At 38.1% G+C, this 14,470-nt stretch overlaps 1 protein-coding gene across 2 annotated transcripts in view; it reads right to left on the reverse strand.

The window, feature by feature from the left end:
• Positions 1–10,464: 10,464 nt before the first annotated feature.
• LOC121388592 (GDP-mannose 4,6 dehydratase-like) overlaps positions 10,465–14,470 on the reverse strand; it is a 52,965-nt gene continuing 48,959 nt past the window's right edge. For both annotated transcript variants that reach the window (XM_041519995.1, XM_041519994.1), the window contains one exon: positions 10,465–12,336. The gene's annotated coding sequence lies outside the window, so the exon portion shown is untranslated. The remainder of the gene's footprint in view (positions 12,337–14,470) is intronic.

Raw genomic sequence — 14,470 nt, forward strand, 5'->3', positions numbered from 1 at the left:
GTGTGTGGGGGGGGGGGGGCTGGTTGAAACGAAAATGCCCCAATCTAGATTGCAACATTTATTCACAATGTGTTTTGCGTGTTTGTGTGTGGGGAGTGTTGTTTTGCTTTCTTTTTGTGGTTTTTGTCGATTGTTTGTGTTTGGTTGTTTCTTGTTGTTGTTGGAAGGAAGGAAATGTTTTATTTAACGACGCACTCAACACATTTTAGTTACGGTTATATGGTGTCAGACATGGTTAAGGACCACACAGATATAGATAGAGGAAATCCGCTGTCGCCACTTCATGGGCTACTCTTTTCGATTAGCAGCAAGGGATCTTTTATATGCACCATCTCACAGACAAGATAGTACATACCACGGCCTTTGTTACACCAGTTGTGGAGCACTGGCTGGAACGAGAAATAGTCCAATTGGTCCAACGACGGGGATCGATCCCAGATCGACCGCGCATCAAGCGAACACTTTAACACTGGGCTACGTCCCGCCCCTTATTGTTGTTGCGGTAGAGTTTGTTTTGTTGTTGGTTTTTATCGTTTGTTCTGGGGTTGTTGGTTTTTATCGTTTGTTCTGGGGTTGTTGGTTTTTATCGTTTGTTCTGGGGTTGTTGGTTTGTTTGGGGTGGGGTTTTCTTTTGGGGGGGGGGGGTTGGGGGGGTTTGGGGGGGGGTTGGGGGGATCTTGTTTAGTACTGTACTGTGCCATACCCAGCCTAAAATAACGGGAATGGTGGGGATAAAACAATTTCAATATTAATGTATAGTTTTCTCCAGCTAAATAAAAAGGGCACTTTGGGGGGGGGGTGTGCCCGCGCGCGTTGGGGGGGGAGAGCAACTACCCCTTGCACTTACCCTCCCGCTAGTTAGGGCTCTGTGGGGGTATTTCTTGACTGGGGAGTGTTTTGGGGGAAGACTGTTGAAACATAATATATATTAGTTTATTTTGGAATATGTAGAGGTATTCCCACCTGGACAAAAAAAAAAACACACAAACGTTTCAGCTCCTCATGTAATGTACAATGTATGTATAAAAATACATGTAAGTAGTTAATGATTTAATCAATGTCATTTTAGATATTTATATAGCGCACATTAAAAGAGAAGGAAAAAATATATAAAAAAAAAATATATAAAAAAAAAAAAAGGAAAGGAAAAAAAACCTTAATTGAGAAGCTGGAGTTAATAACTTTAGAGATTGGTTGTTTCTGCCCGATTTATTTCCGTGTTATTTCAAGTCGGCGCAGACGCATATGAAAAACAAAAACGGCTTCGGGCAGAGTTTGTGGGTGTATTGGAGAATTTGACATCCAGCTGGTTTCGTATCAGATTTCATTGTGTGGAACACAAGTTCTTTAACCTGTTAATGGAGTTATTCCTCGGCTAACAGATATCGTGTTTCTTTTTCAAAATTAATATAGCACACAACTTCCCTCCGATTGAATTATCTCCGATGAAAGGCCGCGAGCTCCGCCATTACCGACCTGCCTCGATGCCCAATGAAAACAAGCCTTTCAAAAGCCAAATCACTCCAATCAACGTTCGTCATCCGCCGATGATCGCTACAAAAGCAAAGCGAGAATCATTTCCCCATATTGCTACTTTAATTCTAATTTTCCACTCTTTCCTAACTAATTTCGAAATGTGGCCGCATCCTTTTGTTCAGTGAGATGGAAAATTGAGTTTTAAAAAAAAAACCCGAACGCAGCACGACCGTGTGGACGGAAATTCGTTTATAGGAATCTGGTGTTGAGATTATGTTAACAAACAGCTGACTGTGTGTACTTTGTCATATAAGTTTAGTTTAAATTCCACATTTACGTTTAGGTATATTGCAACAATAATTTGGAAGTGTAGGTGGCGGTAATAATAATAAAAAATAATAATAATTTAAAAAAAACTCTTTATTTTAGCAATACTACTTAACATAATATTTTTTGTCACCTATATTAATGAAGGAAGGAAGGAAATGTTTTATTTAACGACGCACTCAACACAATATATTTATATGGCATCAGACATATGGTTAAGGACCACACAGGTATTGAGAAAGGAAACCAGCTGTCGCCACTTCATGGGCTACTCTTTTAGCAACAAGGGATCTTTTATATGCACCATCCCACAGACAGGATAGTACATACCACGGCCTTTGTTACACCAGTTGTGGAGCACTGGCTGGAACGAGAAATAGCCCAATGGGTCCACCGACGGGGATCGATCCTAGACCGACCGCGCATCAAACGAACGCTTTACCACTGAGCTACATCCCGCCCCTGCCTATATTAATGAATGCCTAATAATATTATTATTTTGACTATTAGCTAGCCTAGTGTATAATAAGGTGGTTATTTAAATATTATTAATAATTATATAAATAGTTGGGGGGGGGGGGGGGGGGGGGGGTATTGACACAAAACAGAAGAAAAAAAAAAGTTTTATTTAACGACACTCAACACATTTTAATTACGTTTACGTGCGTCGGACATAATATGGTTACTGACCACAAAAAGTATTAGAGGAAATCTGCCACCATCAACATTTTGTATTAGCAGCAAAGTATTTTTTCATATGCAGCATCTCACATACAGGAATACCACGGCCTTTGTTAACCAGTTGTGGTGCACTGGTTAGAACGAGAAATAGCCGCTCTTGAAAAATGAAAAAAATACAGGTTTTTTTTGTTGGTTTTTTAATCTTTTGTGTATACATATATATATACTGTGCCAAATAAGTTTAGCAATTACGTACAAGATTTCATTGATACAGCATTTCTGAATGTAGCCAGCAGTAACACGTTGTCACGGTGTCAACGTCATCACTTTAATGTCAACTGATGAAACGGAGGGGTACATCTACCAAAATGTTGAGAGAGGCTCAATAATGTGTGTGTGCACCAGTGGCATTGATGACAGTAGTACATCGTCGTCTCATGCTTCTAATGAGACCATTAATCTCAGGAACAGTAATTGCGTTCCATTCCCGGTTCAGAGCAATTTGTAGATCATGGACATTAAGGATATGAGGATGGTTTTCGCGTACCCTACGGCCCAGTAGGTCCCATGCATACTCAATTGGGGACAAGTCAGGGGACTTTGGTGACCAGTTCAACACTTGGGGTTCCGCTCAAGACGATTATTGGTTAGCCTAGCGGTATGTGGTTAGCGTTGTCATGTTGAAACAGAAAGCCAGGATGCTGCTGCAGGAATGGAATGGCCTCTGGTGTAATGATCTCGTCGCAGTAACGTTGAGCAGTCATGTTTCCGTGAATGAAAACGAGATCTGTTTTACCTCCACCTAGTTACGGTATTGTAACGGAAACTTTCGACTATGTCGATGTCAGCGCTACGTTATCGTATCTAACCTCCACCATGAATGCCGGCCCAGACCATGACGCTGCCACCGCCATATCGGTCATGCTGAATGACGTTGTCTGCATCATATCGTTCTCCCCGTCGCCTCCATACACGACGCCTACCATCCGCAAACTGAACACAAAACCTGGATTCGTTTGTGAATAATGTCTGATCCCACTGTCCGCGTCGCCAGTGACGCGCTGTCAGGGGAACAGCAACAACAGGGCGACGTGCTTGTAATCCAGCAGCATGGAGATGGTTACGGACAGTTTGAGCATGAATTCTAGTGTCTGTGGTTTGCTGAAAAGTACGGGCTAAACGAGGAGCACTTTCGAACCTGTGACGTCGAGATGACGTCACTAAATATCTATCTTCCCTTGGAGTAATTAATCGTGGTCTACCAGAACGTGGTCGATCTCACATTTGCCCAGTTTGGTGTACGCGTTGTCGGAGTCGTGATATGGTACTGTCATGAACACGAAAGTACTGAGCGTTAAGCCGTCCCATTGCTTCATGACGTTGATTTTCCGTTAAGCCTGGACGGCGACCCATTATAACAGGATAAATTCTTCCTTTTGTTTTTGGATAATGTTGGTTCAGTGCATCAAAATGTGATTTCAATACATCCGTATTGCACGCGCTTCTGCGACAGCACGAGCGCACCGCGTTTGCACGTGCAGTACACACAGCGGGGTGCGATATGACAAATGGTGTTATTTTCATTACCCAAAGCGACAGGGCATATGCAACTAACATACTACCAAGTTTTATCACTTTATTTTAATTTATTTGGAAGCAACAGTCATTTACAAAAACTTGCTAAACCTTTTTGGTTAAGTATATATATATATATATATATATATATATATATATATATATATATATATATATATACACACACACACACACACACACACACACATCATTCTAGCCTTTAAACAGACAAGGTAAATTATATTATGTAACAGATTAACACTAAAATTGTTTATTCATTCCTTTTCATTTCAACTTATTTTGGTGCTTATATCTAATTAAGGTTCAAGCACGCTGTCCTGGGCACACACCTCAGCTATCTGTGCTTGTCTGTCCAGGACAGTGGGTTAGTTGTTAATTGTTAGTGGTTAATAAGAGAAGGGGGTGTAGTGACCCAACTCACTCGCTCTGGGTGGGAGCCGGTACCGGGCTGCGAACCCTGTACCTACCAGCCTTATGTCCGATGGCTTAGCCAAGACGCCACCGAGGCCGGTTATTCATTCCAAGGACCACGGAAATAGAAGGGAAGTAACTCAGTTTGCTGTACTCCATTTCACTTGCCCATGCGACTAAATTAATAGATCCAACAAATAACGTCCAACAAACTTGATTAATCGAAACATGAATAACAACAAATAATCTCCAAAACCATACTAATTTTTATGATAATTTATGTATGTTATTAACCTGGCCGGTGTAACAATATATTAGGCCTACTGAAAAAGATATGGACGCCTATATAGCATTTTCAAAAACAAACAAGCGCCAAATATAAACCACTTTATTATTAAAATATCCCAGGTGAAAAATGTGACAAATTATGCATATAAGTAATAAATAATAAATATTTGCGATAATATTATATTCCCACTTATACAAAATACACACTGTTACAAAACATGATTGCCAATAGACGTATAAATTGAAAACTATTAAACATCTTTAATTGCGAGACATTTCCCTCTGTATCAACAAAAAATCTGTAAAGCAGACCGGCTTATTTGTTGATCAAAAATAAAATTTAGAAAAATTTAAAAAACATAAAAATAATAAAAAGCTTTAAAGAAAGTTTTTAACAAGCGCCCATCTTTACTTATGTTGTCGTTTATTGAGCAGTACTCATTAACATAATTAGTTTTTGCAACCTATATTAATGAATGGCTAATAGTAGTAGTGTTTTGGATATTAGATAACCTAGTGTATAATAAGGTTATTTAAAGCTTATTAATACTTACATAAATAATAAGTTGTATTGTTATAAATATATTACAAACACGATTGCAAGATTTATATAAAATGCATTTGTGCTAAGCACTGTGTATGATGAAAGTAACATGCCTAGTTAGATCACCTACATGTTCATGTTTATATCGAATTAAAGTAAATTAAACAAAGTTATATTCAGTTAAGTTACATTATGTAATCAAAAGTTGTTTACCTACTACTTTTTGGGCCAGTGACCGTAATACTGAATAAAGCTTGTCCAACCTTGTCTTGTGATCAAACGTTACATATAAACATAGTAAAGTTACTCAAATCAACTCAATTGGGGAGTGATTGTTTTGCTATTTACATCAGAAAAATCTATTCACACACACGTATCGAGAAACTGTGCATGGTTGAAATGAATACTGACCTGTATAACAAGATATCAAACATCAAGCGGAAACATTGTAAATTAAGAAATGAACATGATCGTTTTTTAAAATTCATGGAAATTCATGGACGTAAACAGGACTCAAAATACTTTAAACAGCGGTCTGCAAAAAGCGAAAAGCATTCCATTTCTTTTTTTTTACATAGAAGGTGAAATAAAAATTCACCACCTAAAACAACCAAAAAAATAAAATCTGAGATAATTTTTCAAGACAATTTACGTACGATTGTCCTTTGCTCTTTAGCTTAAGTTTCAGTTGTATTTTAATTCCATAATGCTCTACAATACATCTCATCAGAGGTACTAATTTTTCACACTGTCCTAAACCACATGCTGTCACATAGGTGTCAACCCCTAAAGAAATCTCACCTGGAGGTTTGAGCGGGGGTGGGTGAGGGAGGGGGTAAATTCGGATGTTTAGGTTCATCTGGCGCCAAGATCAGTGACGCTATCCCACAATGTATTTGCTTGAGCCACGCTGTCGCATAAAAATCTACCCAGCTTTTACGTTACAGCGTAACGGAGTAACTATAAATAATTCGGACAAGGGGCTTACTTACGATGGCTACATGGCCTCGAAGTAACCGGGTTATTTTTGTGACTTATTTTTTTTACTTGATTTGTTTTTTGTTTTTTTTTACCTAAATATTTTCTGTTGAACGGGAGACAAACGTGAGATCAGAGATGGCCGTGAGGCATGTCCTCAAATCTCGAGACTCGCGGTCAAAACAGGAGACTTGACACTTATGCTGTCATATTTTCAGCAGGTTATATTTTTTCTTAGCAGGACATATTTCTGTTGGCCTGCTATTTTGAAACCAACGGCAGACCATAGTTTACTTCCTATTTCGAGCCTGTGTCAAAATTATTCTATGCTTCATAAATATCTAACAGTGTAATATATGTTCATTTTTTAAAGTGTATAACTATTACATCAGTATAAAATATCAAATTGAAATTGCACTCATTCTTCAGGGAATTAATGCACAGCATAAGTTCAATCCCCAATATACAATTCACCTTGTTTCTGTCAGTAGGCGAATGAGGAATTCTTACATTCTCACATCTTTCTAAAACGATGTCTGGATGTTATTTCAATAAACAAAAACATTTACCGATTAAACGTTAACAGGTCATGTAAACAGTTAATATATTAATTTTAAACAATAAAGAAAACGGTTGAGATTATCTATTTTACTTGTTCAAGCATTGCCGAAAGTAGTCAAAATTAAGGTTCAGGCAGTTGGGAACGTCAATATGTTTTAAGTCACATGATATCATTTGAACCAATCCAAGCATTTATAACAAAAGAGTATTTACAGATTGAACTCATTATGAAATAAATGTATCGATAATGGGTTGTTGTTGGGGTTTTTTAAGTTTAACTAATTTTGTCCCAAGTATATATGATTTTTTCTTTCTTGTTGTATGGTAAACTAAATAAAAATGAAAATAACAAATATTAAAATAATACAATTTTCCCTCTCTAATTTTCATTAGATTTGTAACTCTAATTTTATTAACACAAAAATACTAATTACCTATAAAGTAAGGTTTAAAAAATAATAAAACTTAAAAAAAAATACAAAAAATAGCACAAGTGAATTGCAGCAGTAACAACAATAACAAACTACACTCTACAATTTTAAAAGCACTAGCATCAGTGAACACCGCTGTAACACGTGGAGATAATATTGGGCATCCATACAATCTGTAGTTGCATTCGTCTTTGGTATAATTACACACAAACTGATGATACAATTTTAATTTTAAAAAAATTGATACATTTTCAAATTGATGCATTTTCGTCATTATTGCATCGTAGCATTTCATTCTGTTAGGTTCATGTCAGATGATCATATGCAACGTAATCCATTCATTTCAACTTATTTCCGTGCTTATATTCAATTAAGTTTCAAGCACGCTGTTCTGGGCACACACACCTCAGCTATCTAGGCTGTCTGTCCAGGACAGTTGGTTAGTAGTTGGTGAGAGAAAAGAGGGTGTGGTGGTCAGACACCTACCCACTGAGTCACTAAAACTCGCTCTGAGTGGCAGCCGGTACCAGGCTGTGAACCCAGTACCTATCAGCCTTATGCCCAATGGCTTAATCACGACATCACCGATGCCCATTGCAATGTAATGCTAACACAACAAATTAAATAAACTTTGATGGTCATTTAATTGACCGTGCCTGACATCACACAAAAAATTACACATTTTTGTAACATCAGCCATGATCAATGAAATGGCCACTAAAGATCACTTAAGATTGATTAATTTTAATTACAGCATGCCATTTAGTAGCCTATGATCTTTTGAAATGAAACTGGAAGCAATAAATGTTTGGAAACAAAAGTGATTAAAATACAGGTATTTCAAAATCACAACTATCTAAGCACATTATGATCATGGAACATTATAATTGCCATGGACTTGCCATTTATAATAAGATGGGGTACTTTAATGGATTTCTATATACCGACCTTTACAATGGCTTCAACAGGTAGTATGGTATGCAAGTGTCAGTGATTGAGTGAGTGAGTGAGTGAGTGAGTGAGAGAGAGAGAGAGAGAGAGAGTGAGAGAGAGAGAGTGTATGTGTGTGAGAGTGTGAGTGTGAGTGTGTGTGTGTGTGTGTGTGTGTGTGTGTGTGTGTGTGCATGCATGTACACTGACGTCCAAAAGAAACTTTACGTACATAAACTTTTAATCATTTGATAAATATTGTTGCTAATTGAAAAGAACCAATTTAGAAAGCACCTTACAAACACTTTGCATGGATCTCGAAAGTGCACTGTAATGTTTAGATGTTGAACTTCGTGATACTTTCATATCCCACCGTACCATGTTCGTTTTCTACAAAACAATTTCAAGTCTTGTAAAGTTTCTTTTGGAAGTCAGCATGTGTGTGTATGTACTGGGTATGAAAGGCTAACTCTATGAATTATAACAACAATTGGCAAAATTTGTTTTACTGGTAATTTGGCAAAATAATTTCTTGTGATGTTATATGAACAGTTGAAAAAATAACTAAAACACCGTGGAAAACAGCCATTATCTGTATAAACAGCACTGACTGGCATGTTTCCCACATCATCCAGCAGTAAATAAAGATTGACAAATGCCAAGATACATGAAGGTTTTAAAACATGATAAAAATATTCTTACACATATTGTGTAACATGTTTTAATTAATACTTTACTCATCTAACATTTCCTTCAAAGATTTCATGTTTTTAACACCCACATTTCAACAACAACAACAACAACAAAAAAGGTCAACATTTAAACATCTAGACATTTTGAATAACCATTTTGAATTGCCAATATGCAAATTTCTAATGAAAATTAGACTGAGTGAAACAAAAAAAAATCCTGTGAAATGTAAAGATTATTTACACAAAACTGTTCTCTACTGGTCCCAATACAAAACGAAACACAGCTGAATTGATCACAGTCAAATAAATAGACTGGTACTGCATCAAGCTATTTGAATATTGGTACCAGTCTTACGTCTAATACATTACATGTTTGATTACTTAATACCATCAGTAAGTTTCGTACATTCATATTTTCTTTATTTCAGTGAAAAGGCATATGTATGCTGTTAAATTTTCTCACAAAATATGTTTAAACTGATAAAACTTCAATCTGTCAAATATATTTTATAATCGATATTAATTTGCCAGCCAAAAAAAAAATTGAAAATCATTTTACTTTTGTAGATCTTCAGTAATTTGGAAAGTTTGGCTGAAACCCCAAATTCGGCCACAGATTTTGTAACCAAATTTGACAATAACAAAATGTGCTAATTATTTTTGGGGTCCAGCTTAATCTCTGAAAGTACACTCAGTTTTCAGTTCAGCAGATAACATGCATAGAATATTCATACAAAAATATGTATAACTCAGACAAAAAAAAGTAACAGTACATAATTTTTTTAAGACAAAACAAGAGAGATTCAATTATTAAAACCTTTGTTTAGATTTTTTTCAGGGAGGAATCCAACATTTAAAAAGAGCTCAGTCTATATATAGTTCTTAAGTAGGGGTGTCATATTTTAAAAGGTCACCTATAACATTTAAATGGAAATATTCACACAAAACACCAAACCCACGATATTACATTCCCACTAAAAACAAATAAAATATGTGTTCATTTGCTATACACTGGCTTTTTGGGGAGCACTTTGAAAACCGAAGGCAGGTGAATAACCCCAATCTTTCATGGGCTATCACGTGATTGCACTTAACAATGATGACATTAATTCAATAAATAAACTGTCAAAATGAGATTAAAATGTCCACGAAACATTGATCATTAATTTCAATGCACACAAAAGCTAATGAGATTCACATTGTAAATACATTAAAGAAAAAACTGAATGAATATTCTGGTTTCTTTCTTTGTTCAGTATATTTTAACACTTGGTCTAGAGATTAAGCCAGGACAGCACATACCACATCCTAGCTTAGATGTACCAGTTGTATGACACCGGCCGGGATGGGAAGGGGGGAATTAAAGAGTATAGGTGCACTGAGGTGATTCGATCCTTTGACCCAAGCACCTCAGACTCCACCAACTGAGCTACATGTACATCCTGTCTGCAGTGCTTTAATAGTTAAAAAAAGAAGAAGTTTGTTTTGTTTAACGATACCACTAGAGCACATTGATTACATTTCGTAATTCTGACCAAGTCTAAGAGGAAACTCGCTACTTTTTCGATTAGTAGCAAGGGATCTTTTATATGCACCAGACCACAGACAGGATAGCACATACCACAGCCTTTGATATACCAGTTGTGGTGAACTGGTTGGAACGAGAAAAAACCTGCTTTAAGAGAAGTAACCTGTTGCTGCCACATACATACAAGTTACTCCTAATACCTATCAAACCGCAGAAAGGGACTTTTTATATGGATTTTCCTACAAACAAAACAACATACAAAACTATGGCCTATGAAATATCAGTCATGGCACGCCACAGTAGCCTGGAAGAAGCTAATGGGTTCACCAATGAATTTACTCAATTATTTACTAGGTAGTACAGTTTATTTCACTGTGATGTCAAAATAAATATTGATTAGCACATGTTTTCGTTCACCATTCTGACAAGTAGTAAATTTAAACTGTGAAATACAGTCAAACCGTGTTATACCACCCACTTTGGGACCCAAATGAGTTTGGTGTTATTACAAGTTTTATTATTTCCACTACAGTAAGTGCACCAAAACTTAGTACCAGCCCCAAAGTACCCTAGTTGTGTCATGGAATAATAAAAAATATGCTATATTACAGCCCTCTTTATTCTGATTGATATGCTTGCAAATACTGATGAACAAAACACCCAAAGAGTGGCTCACACAGAGTACAATATAAAACTTGAGGGAGGGGTATTTGTAACAGTTTCAAAACGATTTATCATTTTATTTGTAAGAGCTAATGAAGTAATTCTGGAGGGTGGAGTGGGGCTTAACGTTACATATTATTTTTAAGGATTAAATAAATAAATAAATAAATAAATAAATAAAAAGGTAGCAATCTTGATTTTCCATTACGAAATTGTCAAACGACAATCAACTGAGACAAAGCCAGCATGTATCTCATCACTTCACACATTCAGTGAATTAGTGATTGGTAGACAACAGCCAAGTTCAGCCAGCTGACATTTCGCTAAAATTTGCTAATTATTTTCACTGGTTCCCAAAGTGGTAGCGTTACTGTGTAGCGTAAAAAAAACCCCAGTCTGGCAAACGTTAGCGAAAAGTGGTTGACTGAACAGGACCTGCGTGTGTACGTACACATGTACACATACATGGTCAGCTATTTGTCACAAACTAGTAGATGGTACAGAGATCGTCCGGTGGTGTTATGTCAGGTTGTTTTATTATGTTTTCATATAGGAATGTGTTACCCAATGCGTTAGTGGATGGCAGATAGCAGGGGGCAGTAAAACGGGGTAAATTTATGTAAATTTAAAAACAGACGATCTAGGCTAAAAAAAAAACCTGGCAATAAACAAAGATGGCAGTATACTTGAGTGTAGTATGACGAGGTTTGACTGTATAAAAACAAATGACATACAGACTTTTAGGCTATGTTTAGGGAAAGAAAAAATACCATTTGTTCATGATACAAATACTTAAAACTATTTATCATGTAAATTGATGAGATGTCAATTTGTCAAAAAACAACATGTGTTTTAAACCACTGTAATGTCAGGTATATACCAATGGTTTACATCAACCATAACAATGGGATTTAATCCATTTCGGGATTATCAGTTTGTATTAGCTTGCACAGTACATCAAACAAGCCATTTATGTGGGTATCTTCACTTTTGTCAATTTTAGACTTTAACTACATACCTACTAGTTTTATACAACCACTGTATATGCTGTAATAAATTTCATATTTGTATTACACTGATGTAATACAATCTGTATGACATACGGTATTGCACCTAATACATGTAAATGACTATATTTCTAATAACTGATAGTATATATTGCCTCCAGTAATGCATGGTGCCCACAGAAATAACTTGAGATCATATGGTCAGGTCTTGATTGTTCTTTATCTGAAGAAGAAAAAGATATTCAGTTGTAAATTATTTTCTATTCATTATTTTTGTGCTTTAATATATACTCTTCAAAAAAAGAAACGCAAAAGGGTACAAATGGGTTATAACTCCGATTTTATGTTTCCTACCGGTTCATGCTTTGTGAATATAAGGTCATTGCATGTCCCAAACACATTCCCACGGTTACATTCGATAAAACGCAGCTACTGTACAATAAAGTTCCAAAATGTGAATATTCGCAAAAACGCAGCCACGTGCAAACCATGTCACCACTGCACGTGCGTTGCCTGCACGTGCAACATGAACACCGACAGTATAAAAGTGCAGGGTGTTCGCTTGCCTGGCCTCTGTATCTGGCCGACAGTTGACAATCCAGGACATGCCACGTCTCAGTGAACCGCAGAGAAACAATGCCATCGGCCGACTAGACGCAGGCGAATCCAGAACGGCCGTTGCCAGGGCATTCCATGTGTCCCCAAGCACCATCTCCAGACTGTGGGACCGTTACCAGCAACATGGATCAACACGTGACCTCCCTAGATCCGGTCGACCACGGGTCACTACCCCCGGGCATGACCGCTACATCCGGGTACGCCACCTTCGGGAACGACTGACTACTGCCACCTCCACAGCCGCAGCAATACCAGGTTTGTGCAGGATATCCGACCAGACCGTACGGAACCGCCTACGTGAGGTAGGAATTCGTGCCAGACATCCAGTTCGAGGTGTCATCTTAACACCACAACACCGTCGACTCCGACTGCAGTGGTGCCAGATTCATCGACAATGGCCTCAACTGCGATGGAGACAGGTGTGGTTCAGTGACGAGTCCCGATTTCTGCTCCGACGTCATGATGGAAGATGTCGCGTGTATAGGCGTCGTGGTGAACGTTATGCGGCAAACTGCGTGCAGGAAGTGGACAGATTCGGCGGGGGTAGTGTCATGGTATGGGCAGCCATCTCACACACTGGCAGAACTGATCTGGTCCACGTGCAGGGCAACCTGAATGCACAGGGCTACATTGACCAGATCCTCCGGCCACACATCGTTCCAGTTATGGCCAACGCCAACACAGTGTTCCAACATGACAACGCCAGGCCTCACACAGCACGTCTCACAACGGCTTTCCTACAGAACAACAACATTAATGTCCTTCCTTGGCCATCGACATCACCGGATTTGAACCCAATTGAGCATCTATGGGACGAGTTGGACCGACGCCTCCGACAGCGACAACCACAGCCCCAGACCCTGCCCGAGCTGGCAGCAGCCTTGCAGGCCGAGTGGGCCACCATCCCCCGGGACGTCATCCGTACTCTGGTTGCTTCAATGGGCAGGCAGTGCCAGGCAGTTGTCAACACACGCGGAGGCCACACCCGGTATTGACTCCAGATGACATTGACCTTGGTGGTGTGTCCTATCACTTACTCACAATGGACTAGAGTGAATTGTGAACAATCCTGCAACATTTGGTAATTATCGGACTCACCATTCAATAATTAAATCAATTCTCCAAATGTTACGACAATGTGGTTTTGCGTTTCTTCTTTTGAAGAGTATATTTACTTATACATTAATTCATGGCAGCAGTGCTGGGCACACAATTCCGCTATCTGGGATTTAGTCTACCAGTTGTGGGACACTGGTAGCAATAGGTAAAAACGTTAGAAGTTTGTTTTGTGTAACACTACGACTAGAGCACGTTGGCTATTACATGTCAAGCTTTTGTTAATTCGGACACTTCAGAAGAAACAGGCTACATTTTTCCATTAATAGCAAAGGCTATTTTATGTGCACTTTCCGTAACAGGACGCACATACCATGGTCCTTGATATACTAATTGTGGGAAACTGGTTGGGACGGAAATAAGAAACAAGTGGGTCTGCAAAGTAGCTTTGATCCTACGTCCCAAGAACCTTATGTTAGCAGTCTATAAACTGAGTTAAAAGTCATCCTCTACATGTAGGAAAAACCCCTGATAGGTCCACCTAAGGGTGATCGATCCTAGGACCTACCACACCTCAGGCTAGAACCCTACCACTGAACACAAGGTTTTGAAATATTGCTCACTTAAGTAACACAAAATCACTTAAGTTGGAATGTACTAAAATTTATTATATAATATCTTAC

This window comes from Gigantopelta aegis, chromosome 14 (assembly GCF_016097555.1).
Source record: "Gigantopelta aegis isolate Gae_Host chromosome 14, Gae_host_genome, whole genome shotgun sequence".
In the NCBI taxonomy this organism is placed as follows: Eukaryota; Metazoa; Mollusca; class Gastropoda; order Neomphalida; family Peltospiridae; genus Gigantopelta; species Gigantopelta aegis.